This window comes from Suricata suricatta, chromosome 12 (assembly GCF_006229205.1).
Source record: "Suricata suricatta isolate VVHF042 chromosome 12, meerkat_22Aug2017_6uvM2_HiC, whole genome shotgun sequence".
In the NCBI taxonomy this organism is placed as follows: Eukaryota; Metazoa; Chordata; class Mammalia; order Carnivora; family Herpestidae; genus Suricata; species Suricata suricatta.
Window position 1 is genome coordinate 71,804,728 of NC_043711.1, and position 12,786 is coordinate 71,817,513.

General features: G+C 40.1%; 3 long non-coding RNA genes across 3 annotated transcripts in view; 2 read left to right on the plus strand and 1 right to left on the minus strand.

Moving 5' to 3' along the window:
* Positions 1–532, plus strand: part of LOC115274788 — a 30,251-nt gene extending 29,719 nt beyond the window's left edge. The window contains exon 3 of the long non-coding RNA XR_003901250.1: positions 508–532. This is a non-coding gene — a long non-coding RNA (uncharacterized LOC115274788). The remainder of the gene's footprint in view (positions 1–507) is intronic.
* A 1,126-nt stretch (positions 533–1,658) lies between these two features.
* Positions 1,659–5,026, plus strand: LOC115274787. Its single transcript, XR_003901249.1, has 3 exons — positions 1,659–1,752; positions 3,631–3,663; positions 5,010–5,026. It is a non-coding gene; the product is annotated as an uncharacterized LOC115274787 (long non-coding RNA).
* A 1,627-nt stretch (positions 5,027–6,653) lies between these two features.
* On the minus strand, positions 6,654–7,429 carry LOC115274785. The gene is made up of 2 exons (XR_003901245.1): positions 7,236–7,429; positions 6,654–6,933 (listed from the first exon to the last, which is right to left on the minus strand). It is a non-coding gene; the product is annotated as an uncharacterized LOC115274785 (long non-coding RNA).
* Positions 7,430–12,786: the final 5,357 nt, after the last annotated feature.

Genomic DNA, 12,786 nt, shown 5'->3' on the forward strand with positions numbered 1-12,786 from the left:
TCATTTTCAGTATTCAATGGTCTCTCAGGTTTTGCATCCCTCTCTCTCCCCAACTCTCTTTCCCCCTTCCCCTCCCCATCGTCCTCCATTAAGTTTCTCCTGTTCTCCTGTTAGACCTATGAGTGCAAACATATGGTATCTGTCCTTCTCCAACTGACTTATTTCGCTTATCATGACACCCTCGAGGTCCATCCACTTTCCTACAAATGGCCATATTTCATTCTTTCTCATTGCCATGTAGTACTCCATTGTGTGTGTATATATATATTCACCACATCTTCTTGATCCCTTGGTGATGGACATTGAGACTCTTTCCATGATTTGCCTATTGTTGACAGTTTAATGCAAAATATTAAATGCTGTTGTAGAGTAATTCCAGAAATCTCCCCATATTGTATTCTTTAGTTGCTGTTTTGTTAACTTTTTACTCATACATGTCTGATACTATTGAAATCATGTGGCATCCCTGGGAAAACTTCACTTTGCTTCATTTCTTCCACTTCCCAGCAATCATGATTCTAGAGTGCTTCTTCCCACTCAGAAGCCAGAAGATACAGCTACAGCAGAATAATGAATAAGAGCTCAAGCTGAAAGGAACTTGCCAGCTGGGGAGTGTGAAAGGGAGGAGTGGCTTCTGTCCTGGTAGGTCCCTCCCCCCATGGTAGGGACTCCCTTCCTGTTTTCTTTTTAAGCATTCAAAGGTCCATTGGCACAAACTACAAAACAAAGATATGGAAAGTTGAACATCAAAAGGATTTCTACAAAGGAATTTTTGAAGGACTTCGTTGTAAGTCTGGAATATATGCTGCAGAGCATGTGCAGACATTTGCCTGCTTGCTCTTAGGTCCTTTCTCCACACTGCCCCTGCTCTCCTTGCACTGTGGGAGGCTCATCCTGCAAGCTACCTTTCTCAGACTTCCAACCAATTGGTTTCTGGCTCAGTTCAACCCATGGGAGACATGGGTAGGAGATGGGAGGTCAGACAGCAAAGAGAAGACAGGGAGAAGTCCACAAGCTTATCTCTACCGCCCTCTTTGTTTCTGAAGATGTGTCCTCTTTGGTCATGGCTTTGTGTCCTTTGTTTTCTAGCTCTTGTCAAAGAGCCCTTCATTATCTGACTTTTATATGTAAAAAGTTAAAAAGTGCACACAAGGGGCACCTGGGTGGCTCAGTTGGTTAAGTGTCCCACTTCAGCTCAGGTCATGATCTCATGGTTCATGGGCTCAAGCCTCGCATTCGGCTCTGAGCTGTCAGCACAGAGCCTGAAGCCTGCCTCAGATTTGGTATCTTCCTCTCTCTCTGTCCCTTCCCCGCTTGTGATCTCTCTGTCTCTCAAAAATAAACATTAAAAATAAGTCTAAAAAATGCACACAAAATAATGCTGTAAGTTGATTATGAATTTGTAATTAATATTTGTAAAATAGATAACCATACATATTGAAATAGGATTATGGCTGGTGGAGTGGATCAGGGAAGCCAGGGGGTTAAGATGATGGGGACCTGATGTTCACCTGTAATGAGTATTTTACTGTTCTACCAAAGGAATGGAAGGTAATCATGTGAGGGAGAAAAGTCACACTTCTAGACTTTTCTGGGGAGAAGAAATATACTTTATCATAATATATTTTCTTATATATATTTTTCAGGAATTATTGAAATATCATACTTGTATTAGTTTTTTGGTTGCCACTCAGCACATCACCATCAACTTGGGGGCTTCAAACAACACAAACTTATCTTATCGTTCTGGAGGTAAGAAGTCTGACCCAGGTCTTGAGGGGCTAAAATTAAGGTTTCAGGAGTACAGCAGTCTTTTCTGGAAGCTCTGGGAGATCATTGGTTCTTTTGTCTTTCCCAGCGTCTAGAAGCCAGCCACGTTCCTTCTGGCCTCTTTCTCTATTTTTAAAGCCAGCAGGATTACATGACTTTGACCATAGCCACGTCTTCGTTTGACTATAGCTGGGGAAGGTTGTATGATTTTAAGGATCCTTGTGATTACGTTGGGCCCACCCAGCTAATTCGGGTAGTGTCATGTCTCAAGATTCTTTACTTAATCACATCTACAAACTCTCCTTTTGCTATGTAAGGAAACATATCCATAGGTTCCAGAGATTAGGATGTGGACATTTTCGGGGAAGGGCCCATTATTCTGGCTACCACTATAAATTATGGTAGGAAGATAGCTTTCATTTGTTAAACTAAAGGTTTTCTCCATCTATCTAGCATGGATGTGAATCCTTCCTATATTTAGCATGCTACTTTTCTTAAAAGACAAAGTTTTTATTAAAGTTCAAGTTCACAGCAGTGAGGGTGTCCCTCTTTTGATTACACATAGCTGAGCAGGAAACTTGCTATACATTGTTATAATGGAAGACAATGAGAATTTTACAAGTTCGTTAAGATGGTTCTCATCAGGACAGCCAGGCAGATCTCAAATTAAAGTTACGACAGAGCTGTCTTATAGATTTCAAACCCCAATGAAGAGACAAGCATCATTTGCTCTAATTGTTGCTTTGCTATATAGCAAATCATTTTAGCTATAATGACAAATTAACACAGTTCTGTGAGATGTTCCATTTTGCACTGGTTGCAGAGCCTCTGCTGAAAATAGCTCAATTTCTCATGAAGGAAGATTTTGCTGAACTGGTTAGTTGTCCAGAAACTGGGGTCTGGAACAAATTATTAGAAAGTGCTAATGTTCACTGACCCATGATGAGCAAGACTTCCTTGCCGAGCAGACTGACTTCTCTTTAAGGAAAGAGGTAATGAAATTCAGAACCTTGCAAAGAGATTGTAAGTAAGCATTTGATTAAGCAAACAAGTTAAAGCAAGAACTTGGTAGATAATCATGAAAACAGCCCTTGTCAAGTCTTTTCACATTTCATTGAGCAATTGCATTCCTCCAGCAAACAAAGGAATAACACATTAAATGTTCAAGAAGTTGAATTATGCAATCAACCATCAGAAATACTCAAGCTGTTCTTCCAGTCTCTCAGAGGTTAACTGCTTCCCCTGCCCATTCTTTTGTAGGGCTTTTGTCTGCTTTATTTCTGAAAACTATATCAGCAGCCAGAGATTGTTCCAAAATTTAAGATGCAAGAAGAGAGACATTTCTCTGATTTCTCAGCTCAAGTCAAATGTTGTTTGCAAAGATTAGCAAAAAGTCTAAAATCTAACCATTGTTATTTTTTTTCCTGGCTGCTTCTTTCTTTTCTTGCTTATTTTCTTCTCTTTCTTTCCTTATTCCTTCTTCCCTTTCTTCCTAATGGACACCTGGACAAGTATGCTTCTGGGCTGCCATGATATACTAACTATCCCAAATTGGGCCAGAAAATTGTGGGCATCTGTAGCTGTACTGCCAGCACCTGCCTTTTCTGGGTCTAGGTGGATGCTGTGAACTTCACAACTGCTCCCAGGAGGAAGCTTTTTTCTGTTTTAAACTGATTCTCATGCAGCCTCCCTTTTATGGAAGCTTCCATTTGTGAGGTGAGGAATGGGAGTTGAGTCTTCTATTCTCCCAGTCTCGAGAAATCCAACCCTGTCTCTCACCTGGCTTCTCTGCCTCTGAGGGAGAAAGTGAAAATTCTCTCTTCATTCACTCCCTAAGTATTCAATGTTGTCTTGGCTTAGGTCCCTCAAAAGAAGACCCTGAGATAAAATAAGGTAAGCAGTTTATTTGGGAGCTGATCCCAGGAAATACGAGTAGGGAAGTGGGGAGTGAGATAGGAAGGGAAGATAGGGGTGCCTTATCAAGTTGTTACCTCTGTGTGCAACTGGGGCTTATGCCCCCTGGGGGAACCCTGGGAAGCCATGTAGAAGACCCAGAGTTGATCTTTGGAGGGCAGGGGTGCTGAGTTGTATAGCCACCAGCCCCTATGGATCATTGGCAGAGGGCTACAGTAGTTAATTTCCCAGATTGTTCAGTCTACTATGCTGAGGCCAGAGTGGCCTTTTTGCTGTTTGGAAGAAAGCCATCTGGCAAAGAGATGCAGATTCTGGCAGTTGGAAGTAGAGCAAGCTCATACTGGAGTGGTGAGGCCCCGACGGGCAATATTATAAAGTTGGTGTTTCGCCTATGAGGAAGGCATTGAAATAAGTGCTGTAGAAAAGGTTAATCTACTCCAGTTGGCACATTAAGCAGAAGCAGCTCTGTTTTGCTGACTGTGTGCTCAGAATGTTGCCAGGTCCTGTAGAGAAAACAACAGAAGTATGAGGCATGGTCTCTTCCTGATTTTGAGGTGCTTACTAAGTAGGGAAGAGACCCTGACTTTATCATACAACATGGGCAAATGAACAAAATATAATAGTGCTATAGGCACTAGGGAAGGATGGGAAAAGCTTCATGGAGGAAGTAGGAAAAAGAGGAAGAAAAGTGTTTGAAGGAACAAAACCAAAGCCTGTGTAGCTGGAGGAACTGTAAAAAAGGTAGCATGGAGAGATCGCTGGGTGGCTCACTTGATTAAGAGGCTGACTCTTGATTTTGGCTCAGGTCATGATCTTGCCTTGTGAGTTTGAGTCCTGCGTCAGACTCTGGGCTCACAGCATGGAGCCTGCTTCAAATCTTCTCTCTCCCTCTCTCTCTCTCTGTCCTTCCCCCGCCTACTCTCTCTGTCTCTCTCAAAAATAAATAAATGTTTAAAAAAATTAGCATGGAGACAATGTTAGCCCAGCAGGTTGGTAGACAGTGAACAAGGCCTTGAGATTGGAGTAGAGGAAAACTGTTCAAGAGGGTGAAGTTTCCTTGAACTTGGGTAGAGCAGGGCTAACACCAAGAGGTTTGATGGCAGAACAAAAAGCCTTGGTTTATTATTCTCCTAGAGATGTCAGTCATTGCCTTGAGCCTATAATCCCCTTTGAAAAAGTATTCACATGCCACAGTACTGCTGGAGTGGCCATGTCTCAGAAGAGGGTCCTGCTTGCATAGCTGCATCTGGTTGGGTGGGGAAGACACCTGACCTGATATGGGCTAATCAGATCCTGATTTTTTTCTTTCTTCCCCTGGCATTTAGCATTTGGACCTTGGACACTAAGATCTGAATAAACTGGTTTTCTGTACCAGGGCAAGTGTTTTGTTTCCTTAGTAAGCCACAGCCACGTGCAAACAATTACATTACAGTAAAGCATCACAGGAAGTATTGAATTGCAGCAAAATAGATGAGTTCATGTGCTGAGAGAATCAGAGAAAGGAGGCTCTGTGGCCCCAACAAGTTACGAGTAACTTTCTAACTCCCACAAGTCACAGTATACTTCTGTAAAGTTCCCATTCAAGCTAATTTGAGTGGGTGTCTCCTCTTTGATCTCCAAGGACCCTTAACTAGGACAAAACGGTAGCCACTAAGTTACATATTGCTAGTGCTCAGGTTTTTAGTTCTGTGGGTTGACTGGTATTCTGGGGATCCATAGAAGAAAACCTTGAGATGAGAATCATGTGCAAGTGGTTTATTAAGGAAGGGCTCCAGGAAGACAGTGAAGGAATAGGGGAAATAAGACAAAGGGAAGGAAGTCAATAGGGGGTCAATTCAAACTAAGTCAGTGGAGCCTGCAGTGGGTGCTGCAGGGGAAGTCTGGTGTGAGGTTTGCTTTCCCCCTTACTCCCAGGCAAAGGAGTGGGGTTTTCACTCTCTGCACTTTCCCAGGTATGTGGAAATAATTCAGGCAAGACCCTTGCCCTTAACTTCTTTATAGTCTTGTAAGGGGAGATGAACTTGCAAAACACATACAGGTAACCAGAACAATGGTTTTCAGGTGGTGGAGAAAATTTAGACCAAAGGAAATTCTTTGCAAAGAGTGAATGCTTTAATATCTATGTTTCATGTGTTACCCCCACCCTCCACCTCCAACCCCCAAATAGAACCACTGAACAGCATAAACATGCCTGATTTCCTCCCAGGTACTTTTTTTCTGTCTAGAAAATAGAACTTCCTGGAGAATGACTGTTGAAAGAATGTGGTAAGAACCTGGTAGGAGCCCAGTTTACACTTCACAGCCTTGACCAAGAAAGAGAAGAGTAAATATCAGACCCAACATCGATAAGACTGCTGTGTGCTTTTCTTTTCCTTTTTTCCCTAAAGACATGTTTGCCCTTTCAAGGAGTAGAAACATACTGCTTAAGTATTTTTGGTTCAAGGGTCAGGCTGCCAAGAAAGCTGTAGCCATTTGCTTTCAGTAGTGGGGTTTTTACCCAATGTGACCTCTTTTTAGGGCAGGAGTTGTCAAAAGTGTGGACCAGCATTCATGAGGCTTTCAAGAGCCTTAAGGTCTGGAATTGCTAAAACACAGAGTTATTTTCTTTATTATGAGCAAATGATATACCATGTATCATTTTATTTTTTATATATAAGCAAGTGCTATATACTAGCAAGCTACTATATGAAGAATTCACTATTACTAAATTTTGGTATTCATATACTTAATTTTTTAAAATTTTTAATGTTTTTTATTTATTTTTGAGAGACAGAGAGAGATTAAGCACAAGCAGGGGAAGGTCAGAGAGAGACACACACAGAATCTGAAGGAGGCTCCAGGCTCTGAGCTGTCAGCACAGTGCCCTACACAGGGCTCAAACCCATGAACTGCAAGATCATGACCTGAGCCAAAGTCGGATGCTTAACCCACTGAGCCACCCAGGCGCCCCACTATTCATACATTTTAGATCATACAATATTGGAGTTTATTGGGAACAGTAATTCAGGATTACAATGAAAGTCAGCTTCCACTAAACATTTCGCAGCTGCACACAGACATATAGTAGATATTCCTACAAGGAAAACCTGATCAGTGCATCCCGTTGGTGTTATCTATAGTTTTTAACTGTAGCTATTCTTGCTTCTTAATCATCAGCTGTTGTGTTGGTTCAAATTCCTCTTAATCTACTTGCTTTTATCTTTGGTTCATTTTCTCATGTGGGAAAATGCTGTTTTATCTTGGGTCTCCCTAGAAGTAGACAGTGAGAAAAGGGTGTGAGTACAAGTAGTTCATCCGGAGGGTGATTCTATGAACCACTCAAAGGTGACTTAGACAGTGAGAGAAGGAAGAGAGGAAAATTTATCAAAGGTATGCTAATGAGCAGAATTACTGCTGTGGTGGGCAGTGGGAACTTGGGACTTTGGGACCCTGGGGGAGACTTTGCATCACATGCCTCAGTGTTGCCCCCAGGAGACATGAAGATTGGGGTATTTACCCACCACTTCTCACTTGGATGGGTTTTAAGGCTGCTTCTGGAAGCATCAACTCACAGTTATTTCCAGCCTTCCCTGCACCCTGGTTTATTAACATATGAAGAAGGGAGTGTGGTCCTTAAAGTCTTCTGTATTCGTTTTCCCATTTAAATTCTGAGTCCAGAACATGGAAATGTGAATCCTAGATTGCTTGAAGAGCGACGTTTAGCAATCTTGTTCTCATTCAGAATGAAATTGTTTTATTTCTAGCCATCTCCTGCAGGATAAAATTTCAGATTTCCTGTTAGATCCCATTATAACATCATGCCTCTTATTTCTCCATGCCCACTCATTAGTCACCTTTCCCAATTCCATTTTTACCAATCACTGCTTTGACAGTTTCCATCTTCAGTCCTAGGTTTCTTTAATTTAGTTCCTTAAGGGAAAAAAATCTCATTGGAGACACAGAAACCCTCAATCCCCTCTAAATGTGGTGAGGATGACAATTCAGATGCCTGGGACTGGTCTTGCTCCAGTGTGTCTGGTTGCAGACTTTCCCACTTTGTCTTGCCCCTCAGCCTAAGAGCAATTCCCTATCTCTCAGACTCTAATCATGAAGCTTGTCTTAGGTTCCTGGCGTTCTGTGAGTAATTATGGAACATTGAAAAGGACTTAAATGAGTATGAGAAGGGATGTCTTCCCTGAAGGCTTTGCATCACAGACTTTGTTTTCTTGTGATGGAAGTCACTGTCAAAACTGCCTCAGTCATCCATTTCTTCTTTCCAGTGTAAGATACTCCCAAGGGGCAAATGGCTTCATCCTGAGCAAGTTCAGTCAGTAGTGTTAGAGTATACTAAAAACTTTGAAGAATTATGAAGTCAACTCAGACCTCATTTCTTAAAAGATTTCCTGAAATCTTCCATGTAGAAATAGCCTCATTTTCATCAGCCAGTGACAGTGTCCCCTTCTGTCATACTACACCATTGATATCATCTCCCTTCCTTGGGCTTTCTCTGATATTTCTGACTTTGGAAGAATCATTATCTCCAATGTGTGTGTGGACTTGTTACCTTCTCTGCACCTAACGGTTTTGTTTTTGTTTTTTTTTTTTACCTCTCAGAGTCTTCATAGTTTTTGTTCTTTTGATGGAAAACTTTGTTTTATCTACTATTATGGATTGTTTCAATCAACTTTTCTTTCATTAAAATGGTTTTACAATGGGAATAGACACCTGTACTCTGTCATTTGAATCCATTTTCAGTAGCTCTATTTTTTCCATATCTAGCAACACAAAATTCTGAATTAAGGCTGAATGACTAAAACATTTAAATTATTTCTTTATAAGAAGATCCAACCTAGTCAAATGGTATTCAGACTTCAAATATATGTGTTAAAGGAATTCTAGGTATCTGGGTTTCTGATCTTGTGTCTGAAATCTCATACCAACTTCGTTGACTTTGTTTATGTGGTGCTGGATAGCAAGAAAGAAAAAAAAGTAATGCATAAGCATAACTTTACATAACTACAACAGGAAAAAAAACCTTCACCTCAAAGCTATAAGCCAGTATTTTATTTTTTTATGTTTATTTATTTTGAGAGAGAGAGCATGCACTTGGCAGGGGGAGGCACAGTGAGAGAATCCCAAACTGACAGTGAAGAGGCTAATGTGGAGCTCAAACCCACCAACCGTGAGATCATGACCTGAGCCAAGATCAAGGGTCAGACTCTCAACCAACTAAGCTACTCGGGTGTTCCTGTAAACAAGTATTTTAATCTGCCTAAAACCTCTCCTTCAGTAGTTTTTCCCTGAATACTTCCAGTGACCACAAACTCCTTATCTCCTCACAAAGGAGTTCAAATGAATTCCTGAAATTTCTAATTGTTGAAGAAAAAAAATATTCAGGGGCCAAATTTTGGACAGTTGTAAGTGCACTGCTAAAAATTTTGGATAGTTTTCTGTGTCAGTCATCTTGATTAAGGGAACTCTGCAAAATAAACCACATTACCAGCCCCTGTGGAGAAAGAAAACAATAGGTATTGGATCTCAATGTCTCCTGACATCTAGAAAGTTCTCATCCCCAAACTAACATATTTGTTTCTCCAGCAGCTGTGTACCCATTTGGGTAGCTGTTTCATTGATATACTATGAATGACTACAATTTAGTAACTATATTGTACAGACTAGATTTAGTCTCCTTTCAACTGGTAGCTCAAATAAAATCATCATGGCCCAAAGGAGTAGATTTCTAGTTCTGCAGTGGTCATGTGGCCCTATAAGGGTCTTTGAGGTAACCAACCTGAGCCATCTGCTCTCTGTATGTGATCTAGCATAGTTATCTATGCCCTGACTTCAATTATAGTGTCAGAATCTTACCTAGTCTTATACAATGATCCTTTTGGGTGGGACCCAAAACATATTTATTTGCCTTGTTTCACCTCCTAAAACGGAAAGGAGATTATCAAGGCAAGTCTTGAGACTTTGCCATATTAGTGATGTGGCAGGCATGATCAACATCTAAGGTTGGTCCCCGAGTGGCATGTGAAGGGGTAAGGAATATCCTAAGTTTCCTTGACATTCTCTAACACTCATTGTCACAGCTGCCTTCACACAGGCCCTCTCCATTTCTAGCATGGATGTTGCCATAGCTTATTGTGCCCCTCAGCCTTGCCAGGTCTCTCATCCCTTTTTTCCTACTAGAGTACTCTCTCTTACATGCACACCTGATCATGTCACTCTGTTGCTTAATTGTCTCATGGCTATCCACATAACATTCAGACACCTAGATATGAAAATACAAAGTCTATGCCAACTTCTCTCATCTCTTGTCTTATCTTTCTATCTTCCAAACCTGTGGGAATTCCTTTTTTCCTGGGTAGCATATGCTTCCTGATGATTCTACCCACCCAGTCTTTGGCTACACACACCCCTCAGAGCATAGCCTTATTACATAGCTTCCAGAAAGCTGGTTTCCCCTTACATGTTCTACAGCAGGATAGAGTTGTGGCCCACTGCATCTTGAGTTTCTCTCAAATGCTAGCACTAGTCATTTCCTATGGTAATTATTTCCTACTCTACATCTTCCCCAAACCTGGAGTTCTTGGTGAGAACAGGCTGGCCTTTTATCTCTAAAATATCAGGATGTAACGGGTAGTTGCCCCCTATTGCAAACACATGATGAATGCAGGTGCTCCAACTCAGAAGTGAATAAATATTCAGCACTCAGAAAAATCTAATTGTGCTGCTGAAGACTGTTCTACACCGTCTGAGTGAACTCAAAGTTGTTAAGTAATGATTGCTTTTAATGGAAAGACTAAAACATTAATAACAGTGATCTCTGGTGGTTTTCCCCTGGATCAAGTTTTTGTCTTAATTTTTATTGTTTCAAAATCCTCTATAAGAAGTCATATGGATTACATTTATAATCAGGAACAAAGGTTAAAACATTATATATATTTTGTATTTGTGTTTACCTTTATGGCCAATGTGTGCAGAGTAAAAGGATTAGGGTAAAGTCCTCAAGGGGTTAAGAGTGGATTTCTCTCCAATTAGAATAATAGGTGGGTTTTTTCTTTTTCCTTCTATTTTGAATTTTTCCTATGTGATTATGCATTCCTTTTATAAGGAAAAATGTGTTTAAGAATTTAGAAATTAAATAAATAACATGATTAATGATTGGAATAGTCAAATAAGCAAACCATCTCCTAACAAGAGATAAATGAATTTAGCCAAAGTCTTACTTACGGTGAAGCCAGTTAGCTCTCATTTTGAGAACCCATGGAAAACAATATCAATATTAGAATCTATCATTTAAAGTGGAGAGCGGTGCCTGGGTGGCTCAGTCAGTTAAGCATCTGACCTAGGCTCAGGTCATAATCTCCCCTTTTGTGAGTTTGAGCTTCACATTGGTTTCTCTGCTGTCAGTGCAGAGCCCTCTTTGGATCCCTGGTTTCTCTCTCTTTCCCCCTTCCCTGCTTGCTCTCTCTCTCTCTCTCTCTCAAAAATAAAAATAAAACATTTTAAAAATTAAAATGGAGAAATGTGACCCTGCAATTCATAAAACTAAAAAATTTGTTGTAGATCATTTGGAAGGTAAGTGTATAATTGGACTGGGAAGAGAACCTTAGTCCAGTTGTGAATTATAGAGTTGTTTTTTAATGGAATGTAGCTGTCTATTTCTGTTGCAAATCTATTATCCTTTGGCACATACACCGGAGATTAAGGTTCACGTAAAACAGTAAAAATAGATTGTCATAATTTATACAGGTGCATATTTATAAGTCAAGAATAAATATTTGAAAAAAGGCAAAGAGAAAGTTAGGAACAAACATTATTTTAGAATTTCTTTTTACTTCTTTAAACCCACATACTTTGCATTTATTATGATTTAAAACGAAATGCTCCTTTAATATTTGTCAAATAATTAAGGCTTGCCTCAATTGTATTTGGCAAGAGCTGAGTAAATCAGTTGCTTATGGTTAATTATTGAAAAGGTGATTAGGTATTAGTTTTTAGCCATTAGGAATTGTTCTTAAGGTGCTTGTATATTATCAATTATCAATAACTAAAAATATGATTATAAACTTGATCAATAATTTTCATGTATAACTAAGTGCCAGAGTAGAGACTTCTGAAGTGTCATCCAATCCTAGGCCTGAAAATTATACTCTGAGAACTATGTAAATGCTAATAGACACAGACGTCCAGTCATGACTGAATGATAGAAACATATGTACTTAGCACTTTATAGTGATATATAATAAATAGAGTAATTGCCTAGTATGTATGATCCCACTGTGTCTTCAACACAAATCTATGAAGTCAGTCTATTAGAGTAGTAAACCACCTGTAACCTTAGTTGGTTATAACTGAGTAGCGCTGGACCTGCTCCATAGCTCCTGGGCTGACAGAATTACCAGCAGCAGAGGAAAGTGGGGCTCAGAGACTCTCAGATCTGCAATTTAAAGCTCCAACTTGGAAATGATGAATATCACTTCAGCTTCACAGTTCCTTGTTCACAACTAGTTGCTGGAACCACCTAACCATAATGGGGCATGACAGGGAGTGCAGGCTTATGGTGTGTGGGGACAGGCAGGAAATATTTGGTGAACAGTACAAACTACTACGACACTGAGTGGATGTCTCTATTTTACACATGAGGAAACAGAATCTGAGAGAGATCACTTTGTCAAGTCACATAACTGGTAAATGAAAGAGCCAAGATGCTAATAAAGAATTAAGTATGAATTAACATTTTTATTGCAAATTCTGAGCCTACCAATTCAATGTCACCTAGAAAAACACAAGAATATTAGAAACTGAGCAGAGATTCACAGTTCTCTGGGCTCACTTTTGTGAACTCTGAAATCCTTTAGCTATACTTTCAAGCTGCCTATCTCAAAAACAGAGACTAAAAAGTGACTCTCTGTTATCAGAGCTGAATTCCTTATATTTATATTCCTTATATTTATATATGAGTGCCTGGGTGGCTCAGTTAGTTAAGCATTTGACTCTTGGTTTCATCTCTGGTCATAATCTCAGTTTGTGAGATTGAGCCCCACATCAGTCTCCACACTGACAGCACAGGGCTTGCTTGAGATATTCTCTCTCTCTCTCTCTCTCTCCTTCTCT